The following is an 18151-nucleotide window of genomic DNA, read 5'->3' on the forward strand; positions in this document are numbered from 1 at the left end:
GTGGATGTTGTGTCAATAGCAGCATTAACTATTTATGACGGCCGCCCTAAGAGCAGAAGGCCCTCCCAGTGAGATCCACTGAACTCTGCCCCGCTGTGGGCCTTGCGGAGGCTTACGGCTCTGCGTCCTGCAGGATCCGGCCGCCCCATACCCCTGAAATAGCCCAGGCCTCTCCCTGGACTTTGCATCTCTGACTGGTCTCCAGGTGGCAGAGATCGGTTCCCCTGGAGCAATGGCTGCTTTGGAAGAGAAGTCAACCTGTGGTCTTCCAGATGTCTATGGACTACAATTCCCATGAGCTCCTGCCAGCAAATGCTGGCAGGGGCTCATGGGAACTGTAGTCCATGGACATCTGGAGGACCACAGGTTGACTACCCCTGGTCTATGATACTGAGCTAGAATATCCCCTTTCCCATTTTCCCACCCAGGGTTGCACCCACTTCCTTGGACAGCACCATGGCTGACTTGGCCCAATCCCGGCCCTTGGGGGGGTCCCTCACCCAACACCCCTGTGGAACAATTTAGTGCACTTTGCTGTCGAACTGAACTGTGTGAATCCGAAAAATCCACTTGCAAACAATTGCTAAAGCGCATTCCGAACACAAGAGACAACATGTTGGATTAGACCAATCGCCCATCTACTCTGTGTCACCCCATAGCCCAAGCCTGGTGCCACCAGAGCTCCAGCAGCCCTCCCAAGGTTGCCCCCTTAGTCAACATTTCCTTAGTCCTTGAGAGCCCTTCCACATCTGTTTGGTAAGAGAAGTTAGTTTCCACCCAGACCGTTCTCTGATGGGTGGGGGAAGGAGACGTGGCAGAGGGCAGACAGCCTCCAGGTGGGCCGACGAAGAAGAAGACCTGCCAGCCGTTGCAGAGAGCAGGACGTCGGAACGGGGGACTGACAGCTGGGCTCCTCTGCAATGTTGAACCGAAATTCTTCTGTATTCTATGAAGGGGGAGGGGGCTTTCCCAGCCAGGGGTTCTCATGATTAGCTTAGGGCTAATCCTGCTCTGAGCAGGGGGTTGGACTAGATGGCCTGTGTGGCCCCTTCCAACTCTATGATTCTAGGATTCTATGATTCTATGAAGCCTCGGGGTTCCTAGATGGCTCTGGAGGGCTTCCCAGATGGGTGGGAGTTAGTTATTTTTTAAATATATCTGTTTAACTTGTTAAATATTTATGGGGCGATATGACCACATATGGCCATGTCAGTCCACGTCCCCTCCCTAAATAGCCAATCATGGGCCTGGAGGGGATGGGAAGGGGAGGGTTCCCAGGTGGGCGTGGCCACAGCTCTGCTTCCCAACCATGATCTGCACCATCAGGCCACTTCTGGGGTTTCTTGAAGCCTGAAGAATGTCTCAGGGGGGGATCTCAATGATAGGAAAGTAGAGAAAGGTTCATGTAGAATCAAAGCCCAAACACGGACCGGTTAATTACGTGTTTTCAATAAGATTTCCCGAATCCACAGGCATGAAATAATCTCCATAATACAGACTTAGATGAACGCCGGGCAATGCGACTTCCAAAAATGATTTATATTCAGGGCCTGATTGGTTTGGCTCCCTGTTAATTTGGGATGAAAGTCAGCGTGACGTGGTGGTTAAAGTGTTGAATTATGATCGGGGAGACCAGGTTCAAACCCCCACTCTGCCATGGAAGGGTGCTGGGTGGCCTAAGGCCAGTCATATAGACTCAGCTTAACCTACCTCACAAGGCTGTTGTGAGGATTAATGGGGGAGAGGAGAACAATGTCAGGGGCTTTCAGTCCCCATTGGGAAGAAAGGCAAGCGCTAAATAAAGTAATTTAAAAAAATTACATGACTGGAACCTGAGGGTTTGTAGTCTTGGCAGGGTTTATATATGGAAGTGGAGCATCGGCTGCTTAACAGAATATTTTAATTAATTAATTTTATTTGTATGCTGCCATACTCAGCACATCTTCTTGAGAAAAGAAACAAACTGTGAGTAAGAGAGGAGAGAGATAGTCCTAATAGTCTAACTGACTAATGTTCTTACTTCTGGAGGGAAAGAGAGCAGGAAGTCTCCCTCTGAGCCAATCACGGCACAGATGGAGAAGTAGGAGGGGACCACCAAGGAAGACTCTGCAGAGGGAGGCCATGGCCAGCAACCTCTGCTTCCCCCTTGCCTTGGAAGCCCCTTGCCAGAATCAGGGTAAGTCAGTTGTGACTTGATAGGCCAGATGTAAGTTCATTGGTTGACCCTGTACTCGCTTAGCCTAACCTACCTTGCAGGGTTGTTGTGAGGGGAAAATGGAAACGGGGAGAAGTCCGTACAGCTTCTTGGAAGAGGAGAGGGACCCAAATATAATAGAACTGTTCGGCATCCCCTCTTCCTCCCTGACAGGGAAGATGCATTTCTGTTATTTTCCGGGCTGGGCAAGAAAGTCTTTCTGCCACAGCCTCCCTGCAACGAAGACAGAAAGATGAAACTCCGGCGTCAAAAATCAATGGCTGGAAAGATAGGCTACATCATCAAAATTATATTAGTCTTTAATAGTCAATCAATTAATTTTAAAACATTCCAGTTATTTAAGAGCAGGGGAGGGACTTTCCTTCACCAGGCTAATATTTCCCCCCCCCCCCTCGTTTTCTGAAACGGCCTCCGCCGTGTCCGTTTCTGCCCCGGGAGCCACTGAGTCGGCCACAGCTTCTTGGGACCGTTTGCGGTGTGACATTCTGCCTTCCTGGACCGAGAAATGGGCATGCGTGTGCGTGTGCATGCAGAGGGGGTGGAACATGGGGAGGTGGGCTGGGGGGGCAACACTGCAGAGGTGCTGGGAATAAATTGCTGCATAGATATGAATTCTGACAGCTAGTCAATGGCCTCCGTCCACTTCAATTAAAAAGGAACAGATTTCTCTCAGGCCAAACGGGCAGCATTTCAGAGCCCATAAAAAACGGACCGGGGGGTGGTGGTGGTGCCGCAGAGGTCCCAACAGAGTTCGATCCGTTAGCCCCCCCCCTTTTTCTTTGATTCTTCCTGATACTGACTTTATTTCTTGGACAGGAAATCCGAAGACCCCCTAGCCCCCTCCCTGCTGGCGGGCTTCTCCTCTCTTCCTTCCATGAAGATAGTTTTGGACTCCCTAGGGATGCCAGCCTCCAGCTGGGGCCTGGGGATCCCCCAGAATTACAGCTCATCTCCAAACTACAGAGACCCTGAAAAAAAACAGGACACTTTGTAGGGTAGATTCCAGAGCATTGCACCCCACTGTCCTCCCCAGGCTAAATCTCCAGGCCTTTGCCATCCATGGCGGGGTGGGCAAGGCACTGCATGGGGGGAAATGACCAGGAGAATAGTGAGGTAGTGAAAAGGTTTTGAGCAGGGAAGAACAAGGACTTGGGAATCTATCAGACAGCTCCGTAGGGCTCAGGGGCGAAAGAGGAGGCTGGAATGGAGCCCGGGTCCTGTGTTCTGTGGTCGCCCAGGCAATCGGTAAGTCTGGGACTTGTGAGGGGCCTGAGGGAAATACCCCGGGAGGTCTGTATCTCCAAGGGCTTAGATTCTTGGGGTTAAGGAGAAGTTCCAAATGAAATCCTTATGACCGTTTCTCTTTTTCTGACAGAAACACCCTGTCCGTTCAGTGAAGCCATGGGTGTCTGAAAGGGTCCCTTTTGAAAAGCAGAATTCTGCTCTCCTTGGCTGTTCATAACCAAGAGCTCGTTCCATTCCGTGTCTTTCCAACGCTGAGGCCTTCTGAAGATAAGACAGTAAACCTCTTGTTGGACAGTCATGAAAGGAAGGGGCTGGTGCGAATCACCGAGAGAGTCAGGATTGTGCCAAAGGTCCCAGGTTCAATCCTTGGCATCTCTGGTTAAAAGGACCAGGCAGGAGGGGATGGGGAAGACCTCTGCCTGAGACCCTGGAGAGCGGCTGCCGGCCTGAGTAGACAATATTGACCATGATGGATCAAGGGTCTGATTCAGTAGACGGCAGCTTCATGTGTTCGTCTGTGACCAGGAAAGGTCATTTTGTTTATGGAAAGCAGGTCTTTGCGGAACATGCATGAGCCAGGGTCACTTGAGCAGGGCACTCTTCCAGGCTCCAACCGAGCCGTCTGCTGCATCTCCCAAAGCAGGCCCTTTGGGTATTAAGCTTCCCTCCATCCATTCAGGGGTTAAGTCCCAGGACACTCCAATAGATAAATCAGGCAATTAAGCTGGCATTATAACATTTAATTTTAAAACCCTCATCCTGTGAAATAACGGCCCCGGTGGCCATGCATGTCCGCACACACAAACACAGGGACACAGGAAGCACCAGAGACGCATAAATTTTATTATTAAAATTAACATTAAAAACCCGGACCATGAAGTAATGCACAAGGAGAGGACAGATAAATCAGGTGGTTAAGCCGGTAACGTAACATTGAGCAGTTAGATTCCTGACCATGAAATAAACTCAAGGTTAGAAGAGGGATAAATCAGAGGGAGAGAGGCAAAGAAATTGTCCGGCCCTTTTGAATGTTAACACGGTTAATTTTCCCAGACCAGGAAATGGCTCACGAGTTTTAAGGTGAGAAATGAGGCTGCAGTGATGGGGGAGAACGAAGAGCGCAAGGAGGTGAAATGGGGCAGGAAGGGCCCTGTGACTCCCAGCTGCCAGCAGGAAACCAGACAGTAAGACTGATTCGGTGTGGTTTGGTTGTAGAGATCATGCCTTACAGCAGGGTAGTCAACCTGTGGTCCTCCAAATGTCCATGGACTACAATTCCCATGAGCCCCTGCCAGCATTTGCTGGCAGGGGCTCATGGGAATTGTAGTCCATGGACATCTGGAGGACCACAAGTTGACTATCTCTGCCTCTCAGCAACCAAGGAAGATTAATAAAGGGTCCGCTCAAGTATTTGGTGGAGCAAGAGTACAAAGAAAAAGCGCAGAAGCGCGAGCAAAAGGTGAAAATTCCCATCTGAAATAGTGTTTAACCAGGACAGAGTAGCACCACTGGGCACTGCAGGACTTTATAGTCAGCACGGCCTTAGTTCCCTGGGGTGGGACTTCTTCCTGCTGCCCCTTCCGGGTGGGCATGATGGAATGCAGGGCTTGTACACCCCTACTTGGAAGCAGTAAGACAAGAGATCGTTTCTGTGCCGTGAACAGGGCTACAGAGTATAAAATGGTTTCAGAAAGCTATTTGGGCAAATGGCTGGGTCTTGTGGTCTTTACTGCTAGATATAGAACAACAAAACAAAACCAGAGTCCAGGGGCACCTTTAAGACCAACAAAGATTTATTCAGGGCATGCGCTTTCCTTAAATAAATCTCTGACCTTAAATAAATTTTTGTTGGTCTTAAAGGTGCCACTGGACTCTGATTTTGTTTTGTTCTGCTGCTTCGGACCAACACGGCGACCCACTTGAATCTATGCTAGATCTAGTGTATTGTCAGTAGGATCCCATTATGTAATTTCTCTCCTGCTTGTGTCATGTTAATAGTTAAGCTGTGCTTCTTTTTCTGCTTCCAATACCTAATGCTCTGGTCACTGGATGTACCATGTGGTTGACTGCACTGTCGGACTATACGGGTAATCGGCCTCGATTCCAGGGGGGGATTTACAATCTCCTCTTGGACAATCTGTCCTATCTTGAGATTGTTTTGAACCTCCTGCCTCAAGAGGAAGAGACTGCAGGTTAGCCATTTGGCTGTCCTGCTCTTTGTCCCTGTAGGACGGGGATGAGACGGTAAGCCTTTTGTGCTGCTTCAGCCAGAGCCATTGGCATACCTTTGGCCAAAAGTGCTTGGAGCTTTATGGCTCAGCCCTTGACTCCCTTCTTCTTCCCAGCTAGGAACTGTAGGGTGGATGACATTTCTTCACATCAGCCAGTTTGGTGTCGTGGTTAGGAGTGCGGATTCTAATCTGGCATGCCAGGTTCGATTCTGCACCCCCCCCCCCACATGCAGCCAGCTGGGTGACCATGGGCTCGCCACGGCACTGATAAAACTGTTCTGACCAGGCAGTGATATCAGGGCTCTCTCAGCCTCACCCACCTCACAGGGTGTCTGTTGTAGGGAGAGGAATGGGAAGGCGATTGGAAGCCACTTTGAGCCTCCTTTGCGTAGAGAAAAGTGGCATATAAGAACCAACTCTTCTTCTTCTAAAGAAAAAATAGAAAAGGTATTTTCTTATGGGTGTTTTCATAGGACACGCTGGACACTTCAATAGAATTTCATATTTATTTAGGAGCCGGAAATAGTGACTTTGTGACTTTGGTCAGAAGTTTTGTGACTAAGAGGGAGAGCAATTAATGTGGGCTGGGTCTTCATGCGCAGCAGTCATGGGGGAACCCGAAAGTCCTCCAGCAACTGAGTTTGTGCTTCCATATGCTCAGACTGCTGGAGCACCAAGTCAGCTCTCTCTGGGAATAGAATCATAGAATCACAGAATCCTAGAGTTGGAAGGGGCCATACAGGCCATCTAGTCCAACCCCCTGCTCAACGCAGGATCAGCCCTAAGCATCCTAAAGCATCCAAGAAAAGTGTGTATCCAGCCTTTGCTTGAAGACTGCCAGTGAGGGGGAGCTCACCACCTCCTTAGGCAGCCTATTCATAGAATCACAGAATCATAGAGTTGGAAGGGGCCGTACAGGCCATCTAGTCCAACCCCCTGCTCAACGCACGATCAGCCCTAACCATCCTAAAGCATCCAAGAAAAGTGTGTATCCAACCTTTGCTTGAAGACTGCCAGTGAATAGCCTCTGATCTTTCCTTGTCTCTGACTGCCCGAGGAACAGGGCCCAAACCTTGTTGAGATGTAACTTGTGCTGAATGGGTTCATCTGCACAGAAAGATTTTGAGCCAGATCCGGAGCACCCGGCCTGCATCTCCTTGTCTGTGAGGGTTACAGACAGGCTGCTGGCAACTAAAAGTGACTTTCCCCCCAGATGTTCCCAGATGTGGGTTGCAGCTGTTCAGGGGTGACACGAACTTGAAGAGGAGTCCCTGGTGGAGCATTTTTAATGGGGTTGCCTGTCTGTTTACCATCCACGGAAAACATTTTTATAAGTCCCACCTGGGCTGTCGCAGCCTGTGCTCACGCCGTATATTACAAACCGGGCATGCTTCAACTGACAAGAATCTTGGACCCCGAGGACGGCAAGCAGGCGAGGGACAGAGGATTCTCCCAGAGGACATGGGGGGATGCAAATCTTGTGCGGTTCCCTTAGCCCCACACGTGCTCCTGTCCTTGGCACCATTTCCCTGCACCTGCAAGGGAGACAGAAGTCGGTGTAAGGATTTCAGGCACCTGTGTGTGAGAAGGGAAGGACACAGAATCTTGTAAAAAGAATTCCCAGCAGCCTGAAACAACCTTGGCTCTTCATCCCAGGCCTGTCTTTTCCCTAAACAGCCTCCCAATTTCAACCCTCCGACAGAGATCTACTAGGTTCCATTCCAGGAGCACCTTAGAGACACTAAGATTTTGGAGGTACAAACTTCAAAGAGGAAATTTTTTGGGTTGGTCTCTAAGATGCTATTAGAATCGACTTGTCAGCCGTAATCAAGCAGAAGAAAAGAATCTCAATCTGGCGATGGCAAAACAATTTATTCTGAATTTCAAAACAGATTCCTGAGCATAGTCCGTTTCGATATCTTCATGAGTGATGTCCTCAATGTTGTTATTAACTCCATCTTCTCTCATTGTATCCTTAAGGGTGATGAAATTATAGAAAAGGACTTGGTCTCTGGTAATATTTTGCCTTATGTGGCTCAATCCCAAAATGGTCATATAACATCCAAATTTGTAGGGGTCTACTAATATTAATATCACAATGTGTAATTACTCTTCGTTTTGTTGGTTTCTAAGGTGTTCCTGGACTCGAACCCACCTCTTTTATTTGTGGCTGTTAAACCCCCCTTTTGCGGCTCCTCTAGCCCCCTCCTGGAGTGCACAGAAAGGACATTACCCAAAATGTGCAGAACGAGGTTAACCGTTGCCCCTGCACGAGTAGCTGCTCAAGGGCACCACAAGCATTGGATGCCATGCGGAAGAAAGATTTACGCGATTGGAAGAGAAACCAGATAAGCCCGTCCTAATCTATGTGTGTATTGATAGATTGTGAGATGCGAATGGGCAAACTGTATATATTAAATGTGACAATGGTTGGCGGTACCAATAAACATATGTTTAATTTTATCAATTTATGTTTTAATTCCAGTGAGCGGTTGTATAGGGAGGGCCGTAGCCCTGCTGCCCCTGTGTCAGGCCCCTGGCATGCCTTGGCCATCTCCCATCCAAATTCTAGCCAGGGCTGACCCAGCTGCGCTTCTGAGATTCAACAAGGGTCCAACTTGTCGTCCTCTCCGTGAATTCCATCCCAAGGGGTGGGGAAATCAGCTCTGGCCAACGAGAACAAAATGGAGAAGATGCAGAGGGTGATCCGGGGCCTGGGGACCAAGCCCTGTGAGGAGAGGCTGAGGGACTTGGGAATGTCCAGCCTGGAGAAGAGGAGGTGGAGAGGGGGCAGGAGGGCTCCCTTGAAGGATCTGAAAGGTAAGATTCAAGTGGGTGGCATGTTGGTCTGAAGCAGCACAACAAAACAGAATCGGAGTCCAGAGGTATTGGCAACCCTAGGAGCCAGCACACAGCAAAACATTTGTGCTGGGCCCCCCCCCTTCGCAGGAGGGCTGCTGCCGTGTGCCGCTTGGGTTTGCATTTATGAGGTGTGATGTTCTGGAGCCAGAAATGGATCCCGCCCTGCTTTCTCAGCGGGAGAAGCGGCCTCTTTTCCGAGGGATCCCTGCTGGGTGTGCCGCACTCATTTGCCTTGCTAAGTTCAGAGACTCTCAACGTCCCTTTGGCGGCACCCACATTGGGGCGTGGGTCAGCATCTGGGTGCCCTTGCATGCCGCCCCTGCAGTGCCTGGAGAGCAGCAGGTCGGAGTGGGTGGGTGTGTGTTTCTTGACTACCACGTGGGGGTGGCAACCTTGACGTTTCCCCTCCATATCACTTCTCCTCACACACGGCTTTCTTACAGCAGTGAGGCTGCATGATTCAAGAGGCCATTCAGTAAGGAGGTGCAAAGTCCTACATCTGGGTCACAAGAATGAGAAGCAGGCCTACTGGATGGGAAGGACACTGCTGGGTAGCCGTGCGTGTGAACGAGATCTTGGGGTCCTCGTGGACCAGAAACTAAACACGAACTAACCATGTGATACAGCGGCAAAGAAGGAGAATGTAGTCTTGGGCTGCATCAGCAGAGGCATCACCTCAAAATCACAGGCTGTCCTGGTCCCCCTGGTCAGACCCCAGCTGAAGTCCTGGGTGCAGCTCTGGAGGCCTCACTTCGAAAAGGACGTGGACAACATGGAGAGGGTGCAGAGGAGAGCGACAAGGATGATCCAGGGCCAAGGAACCAAACCCTCTGAGGAAAGGCTGAGGGACTTGGGAATGTTCAGCCTGGAGAAGAAGAGGCAGAGATGGGACAGGAGGGCTCTCTGGAGGCATTTGTCATTTGGAGATTATCCTGGAGGGCAGGGAGAGGTTCCTGTTGGCAGCAGAGGTCAGGGCCCACAATAATGGGTTTAAACTACTTGGAGAACGATATTGGCTAGATCTCAGGAATAAAATTGTCATAGTCTGAGAAGTTCAGCATTGGAATCTGTTGCCTGAGGAGGTGGGAAGCTCCCCCTCACTGGCGGTCTTCAAGCAGCGGCTGGACAGATCCTTCTCATGGATGCCTGAGGCTGATCCTGCACTGGGCAGGGGGTGGGACTAGCAGGCCTCCTCTGAAGTTTTTAAGGGTCTCGGGGATCTCTAGCCAGGACAACTGCCTGAGGATGAATCCATTTTAAACCCCCTCTGGCCACAGAATGGGAGCAGCCAAGGTTATATGTAAAGTTCTTGGCACTCCGGCCTAACCCCTGCCGTCTCCCCCCGAGTAATGTTTGCTCCGTGAAACTTCTCCTACCGTTGGTGGGAATTTACTGTCATAATTAATAGGTTATGATTAGGTCAATAACTTTCATCAACCCAGCCAGGAGAGAACCTCTTAATGAGACTGTAAAACCAACATAAACTGTGCGATGGAGATAGGAGGGTGAATTTACAACTTCCCAGAAACCCTCATAACTAACGCGACAATTTACAGGAAGTAAAATGAACCAAGTTCCCCCATAAAACACAACCAAAATTATTCCCCCCTATCCAAACAAGACAAATTAAAAATGTTTCAGTGAGTTCTTCAACCTGAAGAGCCGTGGCTTAATGGACTGTGGAAGGAAAAGATACGGCCAGCTGTGTGAGTGTTTGAGTGTGTGAGTGTGTGTGTGAGTGTGTGAGTGTTAGAGAGAGAGACAGAGAGAAAATCCTTTATTTGCTCCTTTCCTTTTTGCCTTGCCTTTCTCCCCAGCCTCTGCCATTCTCCTCTTATCTATTCAGTCCTCACAATAGTCATGGGAAGTTGGTCACAACAGTTCTGTGAAGTTTTGGCCACTGTGTGACACAGAGTGTTGGACTGGATGGGCCATTGGCCTGATCCAACATGGCTTCTCTTATGTTCTTATGCCTGGGGCAGGGATGCTCTGTCTTCATGATGCTTGGGGGGAAGACTTTTGGAGTTCTGGCCCCACTGGTGGGCCTCCTGATGGCCCCTCAGTTTTGGCCACTGTATGACACAGAGTGTTGAACTGGATGGGCCACTGACCTGATCCAACCTGGCTTTTCTTACACTCTTAGGTCTGGGGCAGGGATGCTGTGTGCTCTTGGCACTTGCGGGGCAACTGTGGGAGGGCTTCTGGAATTCTGACCTCTCTGGTGGACCTCTTGATGGCTCCTGGTTATGGCTACTGTTGGACTGGAGGGATGATTGGCTTGCTCCAACACGGCTTCCCTTATGTCCTTAGATTAGGCTTAGAGGGTGTACCCAGCCCAATGTCACCCAGTGAACTTCTGTGGCAGGGTGGGGATTCGAATCTGGGTCTCCCAGAGCCTAGTCTGATACTCTAGCCATGACACCACTAAGGCATGCATATTTCTATCTACAGCCAAGGGTTTCTCTGGCCTACAGCCGCTGACAACAGGGCCTGCAAAAGGGAGCTCCTCCGCCAGGCATTTGGTTGAGGTTGACCCAAACCATTGCTTCCAATTGGCCCCCAAGCTCCCCCCCTCCTACTACGATGGACACCAATCTGCCTAACCCACTGGGTCCCAGTAAGAGTTGAGCGGAGGCTCTTGCAGTTCCATTTTCTAATGTTATTGTTATGATCGTGTTAAGTTATTGTTATTATAATGTTATTACTGTTATTATTGTTGTCACCTGTTGCCATATGTTATCTGTATCTTTTCTCCTTCCCTGTAAACCGCCCTGAGCCTTTGGGGAGGGCGGTATATAAATATAAATAAATAATAAATCTCATGCAGAGATAATTGCCAGCGAGGGTTGCCGATAGCCAGGGGAGACCTAGAGATTCCCGAATTACAGCTGGTTTCCAGACTACAGTGGCCCTAAAGGGAGAATTTCCACCCCAAATTCTCCCTATCTCACTGTCCTTCATGTTTTAGGAGTTATTACTCTGTAATAATAGGCACTGTGACTTTCCACCAGGTGCGGGAAAGATTGAGTGAATCTGGTGAAGGTTTTTCTTGCAGTGAACAGATCCATTTGGGAGTCAATGGATTTTGGACTAACCCTAACCCCCTCCCCAATTTCCTGGAAGCCTTATTCCTCCAGTTTCTATTGTCTGAAATGGCACTGAGCTTTTTTTTAGTTCAGCAGTGGAATAGGCTGAATAAGGAGGTGGGGAGCTCCCCCTCACTGGCAGTCTTCAAGCAAAGGCTGGATACACACTTTTCTTGGATGCTTTAGGATGCTTAGGGCTGATCCTGCGTTGAGCAGGGGGTTGGACTAGGTGGCCTGTATGGCCCCTTCCAACTCTATGATTCTGTGATTCTGTTTTTTTGAATGTCAGCTGGGCTGCAAAAGAGCAGGATGCTTTGGGCTGATGCTTTTAGGATGCTCTGGGCTGATCCTGTGTTGAGCAGGGGGTTGGACTAGATGGCCTGTGTGGCCCCTTCCAACTCTATGGTTCTATGATTCTATGTAATGTAGCTGGGGTGGGGAAAAGCTCATCAGCTACATTTCTGTGTACGGCAGAAAAGAAAAGTTGGCAACACCACCCACAGAGCTGGCCCAAGAGAATATCCTTCTTCTGAATCATCCTGTCTTTTCAAGGAATGGGAATTCTGCCTGGTCTTTAGAGGATTTTAGTATCTGGTGTTTTTACTGGTCAGTCCTTGAATATAAAAGTAAATTACTGCGAGTGAAGAGATACCATCGCATACCTTAAATGTAAATTATGACACTTGTAAAAACTTTATTGCATATGTAAAAGTAAATTATTGTCCAGAAGCGATGGATTTTGGCATATCTTTTTCATGTACCCGCCCTATCATGACTTCCTGAACACTTTTAATCTCTCATTTCCAACATGTTGAAATTATGCGGAAGGTATCGTGTTCTCTTCTTTAAGGCTCTCGAAATGAATTAATGCCACCCTCCAGTTCTGCGGCCCCCTCTGGCTCCTCTCTGGCCTGTGAATGCCGACCGTTCCCCGCAATCCAGGTTCTGTGGCCCCCTCCTCTGGGCCCCACTCATGGGGCAGCACAGCCCCTGTAGACTTCCATGGGGCCTAGGTAGGGGCTGGGATTCTCCATCGATAGAAGGAACGGCCCATACGGTTCTGCAAAGGCCCCTCAAGGTTGCCACAGTGTGGGAGTTTTCAAAAGGGAGGCCGGGGAGAGCCCCCCACCCCCACCCCCACCCCCACCCTGTGAAAGAAAAAGGGTTTCAATTTATTTTTTTAATCTACCATTATTTGGGCTGGTGGACCTGCCCCCTCCTAAAGTGGCCAATGACGGGCTTGGAGGGGACGGCAGGGTAGCCATTATAAAATTTGCTGGCCGAGGCTCCTCTCACTTCCGGTGTGTGTGTGTGTGTGTTTGTGTGTGTGTGTGTGCGTGTATGGCAGGGAGGCATGACCAATTGACATCATGTCCTGGTACCTCAAAGCCTAGAAAATATTTCAGCAGTATCCCAATGGCCAAAAGGCTGAAAAAGGGTGCTTAAGCCCTTTTGTGGAGATGTGTCCCCCCACCGTATCTCGGCAAAGAAAGGGGCTACAGCGGGGCTTCCCCAACACGGTACCTGTGGGCGGCATGGCACCCACCAGTACTTTCCTTGGCACCCACCGGGACTTCCCTTGGCACCCAGCAAGCTTTGCTCAATTCAAACGAAAGGGGTTTCCCCAAGAGGACTGAGACATACCCGGGGTTTTGTTTGTCCATATAATTCTCCTCCTGGCTCTCAGTCATGAGCCAGTGCACTTGCCTTCTTCCAAGGGGGTGCGAGTAGGGGGGGTATTCCACTTAGCTCAGCCCCCTGCGTAAATCTACGGACGTTATCTTCCGGCCGCTCCACATGACCTCACCAACCTCCTGCATTCAGCCAGCAAACTGCGCTCTACATCCACCATTTTAAAGCACAAGTTGGTGAATCCCCCAAAGTGGATTCCCCAACCTAAAAAGCGCTATCTCTGGGTGGACAGCCATCGGGCCACCAGGAAAATAAAATGTATGGAGGCAAAGAAGTGCTACCTCCGCCTCCAACGCCCCGCCCTCGCACCCTCCTCCCTCTCCCCTCTTTCTGGACGGGAAGTTGTTTTTAAAAATTGAGGAGTGCCTGGAGCAACGAATAGGCAGACGCGCCTCGGCTGAGATTGGTTGTACCTCTGTGAATATTGGGGCAGGCTTTTAAACTAATAAGTCTATTAAGAAAAATCCGGTGGTCTCTGGAAGTTCACCTGTCAGTCAGCCGTGCCGGGAGGGGACTGGTTGGTGACACTGGTAGGCAGGCCAAAGCGATACAAGACTAAAGCAGCTGGTTCTGTCTTCTCTTGTTTCTGGCAGCAAGTGAGGAGTGCAAGACACGTGAAAAGTGTCCAGAAACACTTGAGACTGCTCAAGAGGAGTGGAGTGCCGGTGAGTCGCCATTATTTCTCACGCTTTGCCATACAGCAGGCTTCACGCGATAATGCCCAATGTGCGGAAAAGCCCGCCTATGCAAAATCACTCCCCGTATCTGCCCCTCCACAGGCTCCAGCCCCAAATAGCCGAGGGTTTCCCAGGCTGGAGCTGAGAACTCTAGCCCAAATATCTCAGGCTGGGCTTTAGGGTGGGGGCTGGGGAGGGAACTCAGTCGCCCAGCACAAGCCTTTGAGGCCTCCTGCGAAAGCTGCCATTTTCTCTGGGGATGTTGCAACTCCAGATCTCCAGGCCTCACCTGGAGGTTGGAAGCCCTGCCGCCTCCCCCCAGCCCCTCACTCCCTCCCTCCTGGTACTTATCTGACGAAATCATCACATTTATGGCCAAATTGAAATGAAATGCAATTGAGTTGCCGTTCTGCTTTCGGTCCATCACCTCCCTGGCCAGTCCCGGAGGACCAGCTAACCTAATCGCCCGATGGCGGTAACTTCATTAGCGTTGCCGGTCCCCCCCCCCGGCGTTTCTGCTGCGTGCGGCAAAGGCGAACCACGGCTGACGCCCCTCGGTGGGAATTACTGGCAGGAAGGACTTTTCGGAGTTTTTCTGTCTCTTTGGTGAGATCTGCTTCCTCAGCACTCCGTCCTCTTTCCAAGCGCCCGGCCGGTTATTACCTTTCTGGCACGCGCTCATTTATTTACTATCATTTCTTTTTGCTGCCGAGGGAATAAGAGCCGTATTTCTTCCTGACCTAGAGGAGGAAGAGCGAAGATGGGGAAGGAACAAAGAGGGCTCGGTGACCAGGAGGCCCTTGAACGCAAGAGCACTGCAGAGGAGCAGCCCAGGAGCCCCCCCCCCCAGGTGGGGGAGGTTGCCGGCTCCAGGTGAGGAAGTGTCAGGAGCTTTGGAGTGTGCCTGGGGAAGGTGGAGTCTGGGGAGGGGCCGCAGTGGGGTACGGGGCCATAGAACCCACCCTGCAAAGCAGCTGTTTGCTCCAGGGGAAATGGCTCTCAGTTATCTGGGAAACTCGTAATTCCAGGCATGTGTATCTCCAGCCCCTAACTGGAGGTTGGCAAGCCTGGGAGCCAGCCATTGCAGATGCAGGAACTGCAAGGCATCCTTCTGGACACAGTTTGCCATCAAAGGAATCCTTGCAGTGTGTTGGGTAACAGAAGCCCTCAGGTCTGCAAGGTCTCCCCAGGCCACCGGCAAGGGATGGGGGGTCGGGTTGCCAGATCCAGGTGGGTTTGGGGACGGGGCCTGGAGGGTGCAAAGGGTCCACTCTCCAAAGCTGTAGTCTGGAGATGAGCTGTAATTCCAGGGAGTTCCCTGGCCTTCCCTGGAGGCTGGCATCCCTACCTGAGACAAAGACAGGCAAGCTTTGTTCCTGCTGGACACAAGCCTAATATTTTAGGGGTTGGGAGAGAGGGGTTGCTTGGGTTTAAATATGTGGCTGCCAACCTCCAGATGGGGTCTGGAGATGACAAGGCTCTGTTCCCCTGGGCACAATGGCTCCTTTGGAGGGAGGCCTCTATCACGTGGTACCTTGCTGAAGCTCCTCCCCTCCCCAGGCTCCGCCCCAAATCTACATGAATTCCCCAGCACAGAACTGGCCACCTTGCCTAAATCAGAGCAGCGAGCTCAAGCTGCCTTTGCCTGCTGCTAACCATGAAGTCCACTGGGCAGCACAGACATTCTGCAAGGAAACCTGAATCAATGACCCAGGGAAGCAAGGGAGATTTTGGAAGCGGGCAACTGAGCTCCAGACGCCCGCCCGCTCCCATGTGCCCCCTCCCAGGCAGGCTGAATACTTCCCAAGTGCCCTGCTGGATCAGACCCAGGTGGGGGAGGTGGGTCCCCACTGTGGCCAGCCGCCCTGCTAGCCCCCAAGTAGGGGAGGAAGGGAGCCTGTGCCCCTGTACGTCCTCCTGCCTTGGTGGACATCGATTCCACTCCCTTGGCTGCGGTGGTGGACAGAGGCATTGAGTCACAGCAGACTTGGCTGGGTGAGTGGCTCAGCATGCCGGGACACTGGGTAGGGGGGCTACATCACCCTAAGGGTGTATAGTTGCTAAGTCCTTGAAGGGGTGTAGTGGTTAAGAACATTGGCCTTTAATCTGGAGAACCAGGCTGGATTCCCCACTCCTCTTCCACATGCAGCCAGCGGGGTGACTTTGGGTTAGTCATAGTTCTCTTAGAGCTGTTCTCTCAGAACTCTCTCATACACACCTAACTCCCAGGGTGTCTGTTGTGGGGAGAGGAAGGCAAAGGTGTTGATGATTCACTTTAAAATCAGAGTCCAGTAGCACCTTTAAGACCAACAAAGAGCGTGAGCTTTCGAGTGCAAGCACTCTTCCTCAGACTAAGAACTGATCATCTTAACGGTAGGAATACATAAGCAAAAGTTGTACTTTGGGATTCACTCTGGGACTCCTTCAGGAAGCGAAAATCAGGGAATAAATATAGCCCGCTCTCCGAAGCAGCCGTTCTGCCCAGGGAAGCTGACCTCCCCTGACTGGAGATAGGCTGTAATGAGGGGAGGTCTCCAGGACCCCCAAGCCCCTGCTTATGCCATCATTACCTGCAGAATTTCTGGGACTCCGCCTCCCCTCCCCCAGCAGCCTAACCTAGGCCCTTTACTGATTTTGCTTCTCTGGTGCTGCTAGTTCTGGTTGATTTCTCAGATTTTTTAGCCTTTTCAAGGGGGCTACTGCTTGCTTATGGGTTATTTTTGCCACCGGGCTTTAGCATCCCAAGGAATTTATTGAACTGGCCATCTTGCACTTGATGGTTTGAACTGATATTAATCTGTCTGCAGCCCCCAGCATGGCCCCCCCCCAATGAACGGGGATGACCCCATCTGGCTGAGTGCGGAGAGACCCTGCAGGGGCGTTCCTGGGCCCCCTTCTCCGGTCTGTGCTGCCTTGCCTGGCTTGGCGGGAGATTGATCCACTGCCAGCTGCCCATCCATCTGGGCCGCCCAGCCCATTACTTGCCCTGATGGATTCTCATCCGATAGGCAGGTCTCGCCGTGATAAAGAGAAAGGCTGCTACGTTTTCAACACGCCTGCTAGCTCCGAAACCCAACTCAATAGCCCCACAGATTGATGGCACGGAAACCACGGGGAAGGGAAGGCTGTGTGGGACGCAGAGCATTATCCGAGCATAAATCCATCCGGGCTGCTGAAGGGTTGGGAGGAGAGCAGAAGTCTGCTCCTTCTCTCCATCCTTTCCCGGGCAGCCTTGCTGGCTCCAGATCCAAATCGCAATCTACGCGTGTGTGTGTGTGTGTGTGTGTGTGTGTGCGTGCGTAAAGTACCCTCCCTGGGGAAGGCCATCATGCTGGACATGGAAGCAGGAAACGCAGGAGAGCCAGTGGGAGATGGGCAGACTCCCTCTAGAAAACCACGGCTGCCAGTTTGCTGAGCTTGAGCTGGACATGTTGCATGCCAGGAATGTGGGGAGCGATTTTTAAAGTTATTAGCACACCGCCATCTTGTATTTGTATTCATATTTTACATTGCTTCACTGTTTTATTGTTTTAATTGATACTGTGTTTTGTTTTGTGAATTGCCGTGAGTCAGTTTCTGGGAGTGGCGTACAGAAATGCAATGATATAAACAAACAAACAAACAAATAAATAAATGTGGGTTTTGGCCACTGGGTGACACAGAGTGTTGGACTGGAGGGCTCACTCACTGCCTGATCCAACAGGGCTTCTCTTCTGTTCTTATGCCCTCAAAGGGTTTTCAAGGCAAAACATGTTCAGAGGTGGCTTGCTATTCCCTGCCTCTGTGTCTCAACCCTGGTCTTCTTTGGAAGTTTCCCATCCAAATACTAGTATCATCTCGGCATTGAATTGGGGGGACTGTGGGTGGGCAGGTAGCTGTGAGTGTCCTGCATAGTGCAGGGGGTTGGACTAGATGACCCTGGAGGTCCCTTCCAACTCTAGGATTCTGTGACCCTGCTTAGAACTCTGCTGAGTTTTGATGTGATCAGGTAGAACAGGTATTTCTGTTGCTTCATCTAACCTGGTTGCAACTTTTATGGTAACCCACATGAGTTTGCTTAATCCAAGCTGCTAGTGATGCCAAAGAATTTTGTCCATGCCTCCATTTCTTCTAATATGCCTGTTTGACACCCCTGAAGGAATT

Source organism: Paroedura picta, chromosome 9, assembly GCF_049243985.1.
Source record: "Paroedura picta isolate Pp20150507F chromosome 9, Ppicta_v3.0, whole genome shotgun sequence".
Lineage (NCBI taxonomy): Eukaryota > Metazoa > Chordata > Lepidosauria > Squamata > Gekkonidae > Paroedura > Paroedura picta.